This window comes from Mytilus trossulus, chromosome 5 (genome assembly GCF_036588685.1).
Source record: "Mytilus trossulus isolate FHL-02 chromosome 5, PNRI_Mtr1.1.1.hap1, whole genome shotgun sequence".
NCBI lineage: Eukaryota > Metazoa > Mollusca > Bivalvia > Mytilida > Mytilidae > Mytilus > Mytilus trossulus.
This window is the reverse complement of record NC_086377.1, coordinates 9,182,135-9,189,530: the sequence shown is the minus strand read 5'-3', so window position 1 is coordinate 9,189,530 and position 7,396 is coordinate 9,182,135. Positions and strand designations below refer to the sequence as shown.

The following is a 7,396-nucleotide window of genomic DNA, read 5'->3' as shown; positions in this document are numbered from 1 at the left end:
TTTACTTGATGAACTTTTCGATGTTATGTTGACGTAAACATGCAGTTATTCATTGTAAACTCTTGTATACAATTACTTTACAAACAAGTAATGTCTGAGAAGAAATAAAAGTAATGTCTGAGAAGAAATAAAAGTAAGGTCAAAGAATCTATCTATTTCATTATATTGACAAAGATGCATCCAGGAAATTTGTCAAATGAAAGAGGTTTTCTTTCAATTAAGATGAGAGAGATTTATTAAAAGGATTCATCTTATCTTTTGACAATATTATGTTTGTTAAGTTTGAATACAAGGAAGCAGATCCACAAAATAAAAGACAATTTGTTTGTTTTAATTGAATATTTACACACAATATGTAATATATACTCTAATAAATATGTATATTTGTTTAACTCCAAAAGATATTATCTAGAAACATTTTATGAAGCTTATATATTACGATTAATATAACACCAATAAGGAGATGTGATAAGATTTCTAATATGATAACTCTTTAACAGAGACCAACTGGCGCTCATGTACGAATGTACGACCACATAGGGTACCGTATTGCTGTCAATAACAAACATCACTTTTCTCTTAAGATAGCTGTTTAAGGCCTGACACATTTTACGATTCACAAATTTTACTCTATAAGATAATTATTTTTCTGTTAATAGATATAGACGGATGTGCAAGCATCCCATGTCAATATGGCGGAGTGTGTCTTGATGAAATAAACGGTTACACGTGTGCTTGTCCGTCCGGATTCACTGGAATAAATTGTGAGAGTGGTTTGTATAAGATCATTTGCACTTCCACAACAACACAAACTATAAAAGATATTATAGATCTACATAATGCATACTTATTGTTTTCCTTATCATATAATACGTACACAGATGTTTTCCAGGATTGTGAAAAAACGACAGGGCGCAGGGAGATCATGTTTTGAGCAATTCTGACACCCAACGGTGCAAAGCCATAATATGAGCATTATCTGACTTATATATCATCATCAATATATTTTTTCTGCACAAATGTGATAGGAATTGTGTCTATTTTACCGATCACATCAAAGTGGATTATTGGTTTCTCTAGCGGTAAGGTAAATAAAAAGGCAAACGGATCAAATATGAGGTGAAATAAACCTCGCGAATAAAGATTATATAGTGTATAATCGCTGTTCATTGAAACAATATTGTCATGCAATTGCACTAAGAAATAAATAGATTTATTTATTTATGTATACAAGTCATTAGGTAAGAAATTTGTTCAACTATACCTCAATATGTTTTGCTTTTCTAAAAAAAAAAATGAAATACTTATATCTTTTTGTCCCACAGAATATTGACCAGTATAGTTTCAACGACTGATACTACAGTCGATAGTACCTCAGGGATTCATAATCGTGCTTTTATAACCCGCTCTATATATAAATGATGTGATGTGTTTACCTAATTTGAAATGAGTACTTAAAAACAAAACAGAAAATGCATGACAAACAACGCACTGCCAATGGGGCAGTATTCTTTCAACCGATTAGGGCGTCGGTTGTTGGCTAAACTATACCGCCACATTGGGATCTTGATTCGTCGTCCGTTTTACACGTTGCTTTTTGAAACGATTTCACCAGCACCAACTTGATATTATTTAGCCAAATAGCACATATCACTTAACAATACAGGTAGGTGTGAACCGTATTTTGCATATTTAATCAGATGAAGTTTTTACACGTCAAAACTTTATGTATGCGTTCTGTTTTGGGTTTTTTTTTTTCAACAGAAGACAAAAGTGTTCATTTAAGAGATGCGCAGTTTAATATGTTTTATTCATTCAGAACAAGACGAATGTGTTAGTAACCCATGTCAAAATAAAGGAACATGTGTCAATCAATTCAACGGATACATATGTCAGTGTCAGATGGGGGATTCAGGAACATTCTGTCAAAAACGTAAGTTCTTATTCTAAGAAAATATATTGGAAAACAAAGAACAATCGTTTGCTTGCAGTCCTTGTGAAAGAAATAAACATTATTTAAGCTGATATATAAATTATTTTTTTTATATTTTTTTCCCATCAAAACCAAAGTCAAATGAGTGGTAGATAACGATTATCAAATGAAACCCGATTCCATAACGATGTATTCAAAGATTAAAATAGTATTAGGACTTGGTAATCAGAAAGATATATTTTGCTTGATCATGTTGAGATATATGTCTAAATGAAGCCACACATAATGTTGATTTGTGACTATTTAAAGTCTGTCCAATAATCGAACCATTGTAATTTGAATCTTCTTATATTCTCATATGTTTTTGTATTTTCGTCAAATTTTTCTTTCAAGGATCTCAAGTATCAGTTCCTCCAACTATCATCATACCATTAGACAGGACATTGAACGAAGGAACACCTCTATCGGAAATACCTTGTTTTGCCGAAGGCATTCCTCCGCCTGAAATAAAATGGAGAGCCGTAAACGTACGTTTAATTTAAATCGATCCTAATATTTTGTAACAAAACTTGTTAAGATATATTTTTTTTAGTAAAGCCTTTATTTGAAATTGTATTTACATATATAGGGTCTCGGTAATCGGTCGTTAAACATCGTCCTTTGTGTTTCAGTAAAAAGCCTATCAACTAATTGTTAAGAAGATTCACGGTAATTTTGTTTTTTTAATGGGATTTTTAACACTAAGGTGGGTATATCAGTAGTCATACTTGTATGTTGCGTTTAATGGTTTTTTTGTCAATATGTTCGCCATTTTGTATTCTTTTTGGTCTTTTATGTCACCTTTATTTTCGATGTATTCTTTTTTTCGCTGCCTATTTGTTGTCAAATTGCTTCTCAAATCGTTTTAGGCGAACTTGCAGAATAATACAAAACAGATAGCCCATTATTTAGTACTTAACAATGTCACGATAGATGATGGTGGATATTATATGTGTATAGCAACCAACAGAGCAGGGACTGATATAAAAACACTACATATACATGTCATTGGTATATCATATTATTTACTTTTAAACCCCATTAATAAAATTCAGAAAGGAAATGGTGAATATGTCAAAGCGACAACTACCCGACCATAGAGCAGACAACAGCCGAAGGCAACCAATGGGTCTTCAATGTAGCGTAGCGAGAATTCCCGCACCCGTAGATGTCCTTCAGCTGGCCCTTAAAAATATGCATAATAGTACAGTGATAATGAAGGTCATACTAAACTCCGAATAATACACAAGAAACTAAAATTTAAAACCATACAAGACTAACAAAGGCCAGAGGCTTCTGACTTAAGACAGGCGCAAAATTGCGGCGGGGTTACACATGTTTATGAGATCTCAACCCTCCCCCTATAGCTCTAGCCAATGTAGAAAAGTAAAAGCATAACAATACGCCTGTTTCAACTTTCATACTGTTCTCTCGTCCACATTACAAAAAAATTCTTGTACCTTTAGGTTCTCGTGAAAATATATAATATTTTTTGAATTTTTAAGGCTCAAATTATAAGTTTGCATATTGCTTCATTTATAATTCAATGCTTTTAAAAACATTTTGATTCGATAAATTGTCTCAAACGAAGTTTCGTATTTTCAATACAATTTCAATCATCAAGATCACTTATTAGACTAATTAATTGATGATACAGTGTGATTTGGGGACAATTGGATATCAACAGTTGGTTATACTATAGCAAATAACTTTGAAATTCAATACTTTAGAAAATATCAGTGCTCTGTTTTCTTTAAAATTACTTTATACACTAGACACATGTTATGACATCTTTCCTTATTTATGTAACGTGGTTGGACTTGAATGTGAATAGATAAACACAACCTACTAGCTTTATTTACAGTTGAATGTGTTACAAGTAGTAACCACATTGTGTACGTTTTCTTTTTAGATACTACCTAACTAAAACACTAGATTTAAATAGAAATCATCATCACGGTTTGTTCAGGTGCAGGGGGGAAATATTTCGTTAGTGTAATCATAGGACTTGGATTTTTTTAAAAAAAAAGTTTTCGGACAATTGTCATAATCAAGCTAATTTCTTTAAAAATTAGTTTGTGCAAAATCCTAAATGGGATTTCCATAGGTTTCAAGTGTAGTGTGTACTTGTTTTCGTGTCAGCTCAGTCCGTCATCGATATATTAATTAGGAATTTATTTGTACTTCTTTTCATATATTTTTCAGCAAAACACATCTTGCATGTATCTCCAGTTATAACAGCTCCTTCGGAGGTGGAAAAGTTTTATTATACAGAAGCTAAATTAGTTTGCAACGTGACAGGATATCCAAAACCTGACGTAAAATGGCTATACAATCATGTATGTTTTCGTAATCGGATTTGTAGTTATCTGGCATTTAAAACATAAACCACTTTTAATTATAACCAAACATAATTGCTATGATTTTTAATTGATATTTTGTGTTGCATAGTGTGCTTGTGACCTTACACGATATATATTGGGTTAGTTAATTTATTTTATGTAAAATACTATAAAATGTGTTTTATGAATTTATTTCAGTCGTTTATCATTAATTTTTTCGTCAGTTGAAACCTGTTGGATTTTTCTTCAACACCGTAATCTTTTAAAAGGGACGAACGTACCAACACTCCTAACCTTGTAATAAATAAGCACCACCTACTCGCTATTATGAAATATACACTGTCTCTTCGCAGTTGCTTTTAACCAATCATATTACTAGAAATTTATAGGAGGTCAGATAAATTAAGTCTTAAAAGTGTTTTTTAAGTTACTATCTTTGAACTAGCTGTCAGTAACAGTGCAAATACTCTCAGATATGTCCTTTGTGGTGTCGGTATGCTTGTCACGTCCACTCTGTAATTTTGTTACTCTTTTTTGTGCTTTGTGTCGATCTGATAAGTTGAAACTTTTTCAACTGATTTTATAGTGTGTTCATATGTAGAACTGTTATACTACTGTTCCAAGCTAGAGAAGGTGTGGGCGCCCGCCAACATGTTAACCCCGTTACATTCAGTATGCCCCTGTCCAAAGTCAGGAGCCTGTAATTCTGGTGTTGTCGTTTGTTGTGTATATAATATTTATTTTCGTTCATCATTTAGTTTATAAATACGGCCATCAGTTTTCTCGTTTTAAGTGTTCTACATTGGGCATTTCTGGGGAGTTTTAGGTGACTATATGGTAAAGTTTTTTCTCGATGTTTAAAATCGTACGTTGAATAACAGTTGTTAATGTCTGTGCAATTGGTCACTTGTGGAGAGTTATCTCATTGGCAATCATACCACATCTTTTATTTTTAAATTCACTGTTTTCTTCATGTTCTAAACGAAATCATATATGTTTTCACTTAGACCCATACTTCACACAGATTTGAATGGCATTGATTTGTCAAAACAACGTTATGCACGAATATTCTTATAGTTTTACAACATAGGCGAATGTTCCATCATAATTTCTCTTGAATATTTCTAAGGAAGAATACAATGCTACTGGGGACACCTTTATTATATCAACAGTTACAAATGCCACTATCGGAATCTACACTTGTATTGCAACAAACGATGCTGGAACAAGTCAAGCAAACATAATACTTAAAGTCACAAACGGTAAGAATGTTTTAATGAAGAAAAAGTATTATTCGTAGCATACCAATTTTACCTGTATTTCGTAGGTACGATGAAACCACGAATTTAAAAGTTCAGCGGGTTGCATGTTTGCTGTATAATTAAATGCAGACTTTTGGAAAACCATGAAATCAAACATCGACTAAAATGCAAGTTTTCTTTAATTCACGAAAATTGGTACCAACGAAAATAAATTTATCCACAGTATCAAATATTGTTCATTAGTGACAAGCGATACATTCGTTCACGATTAAAATTAGTTCAAACGCAAATTACCACTGTCGAACTTGAATAATTTTCATTTCATTACCATGAAAAAAGAGTAAACAATGCAATACTAATGCTTTTTTTAGCCGAACAACTAATGACAAAATAGATGTTTTGGGAAAACAAATGTGCCTTCTTATAAAAAGTATCATATCATGTTTAATTGTAGATATTTTCCCTTTTTGATATATTTTTATTTTTTAAATGCAATTTAGAAACAATGTATCACAATATTGGGATGAAATGCTTCCATAAAATCTTTTTTTATAGATGCACCTACTATTGTTTCCTCACCAAAGCCATCTATAAGTAAACCTGGTGTTTCCATCAATTATACATGTGTAGCTACCGGACACCCTCTTCCTGTTATTTTATGGACGTTAAATTCGGTAAGGCATGTATCGAACAGTATCCAAATATAATATTATTATACTGTTTTAGGTAGAAACGCGAATGATGTGTTGAAAGTAGAGATTGTATTTTGAAAAAAAGACCTAAACTTGTTACAAATCCCGAGTGTTAAAAGATGATAAATATGTTAAACTCTTGCATTTATTTATTTGTATTATTTGCAAAACATTTTAAAAATCATATTTGTGGTAGATTTGCTAATTGAACATGTTAAGTTTGAAGTATAGAATTTAAGATGTTTCCTTTAAAGTATATTATATCACAACCACTCCAAAAGAAAAAAAAAGCATAAATCATGATCGAAAATATTTTACTTTTTTACAATATATACCAGTTGTGAAATAATTAAATCCTCTAGCACCGATTTTAATGGCACCTATTTTTTTTTTATATATATATATATAACATTTTCATTTTATTTTATTTTTATTTGCATTTTCGATTAATATTTTTATTCATTTATACATCGAATGTAAGCAAAATAACGAATCCGTCTGTTTAACTATGATTATGTAATCAACATCAATGTATATATAAAATTCAGATAACAGCATGCTTATAATGCGTTTCAATCTGAAGATCAGTAGAAATCTAGAGGTCAACACGCAGTCCTCAGACAAGAACAAAATGTCAAGCTTTATGTCACTTAAAAAAGATGTAGTCAGATGGATTCAACAGAGACTATAACAAAATGTTCAACAATATCAAATTCAAAAAAAATAATTTTTTAGATTTAACTTAAAACAAAACCGAAACAGGTAAATTTACTAGCAAATCAAGTTTTCGTTTTGAACAAAGCTTACTGTGTCTTTAGCGTGGATGTTTGTCCTTAAACACAATTATCTACATTATAAAAAACCTATACTGCTTATATAGTTTTGTTTTTGTAGTTTTTTCATCAATCATCGAGTTTACCACGCCATGTTAAGTTTGACAATGGTACTGTGTTGCAGTTGGTCAATATACAGGAATTTGGTTTACTATCATGTACTGCGACAAACGAGTTTGGTACAGATTCAGCATCTGCGAATATCATTGTTAAACCATGTATGTTTTATTACCAGCGAAATAAGTATAGGATTTCAAAACATTCCTTGACATATGAAACGACATAACTACCATCG

General features: G+C 31.5%; 1 long non-coding RNA gene across 1 annotated transcript; it reads left to right on the top strand.

The window, feature by feature from the left end:
• Nucleotides 1-4,194: 4,194 nt before the first annotated feature.
• LOC134719396 (uncharacterized) lies at nucleotides 4,195-6,241 on the top strand. Its single transcript, XR_010107574.1, has 3 exons — nucleotides 4,195-4,311; nucleotides 5,444-5,576; nucleotides 6,132-6,241. It is a non-coding gene; the product is annotated as an uncharacterized LOC134719396 (long non-coding RNA).
• Nucleotides 6,242-7,396: the final 1,155 nt, after the last annotated feature.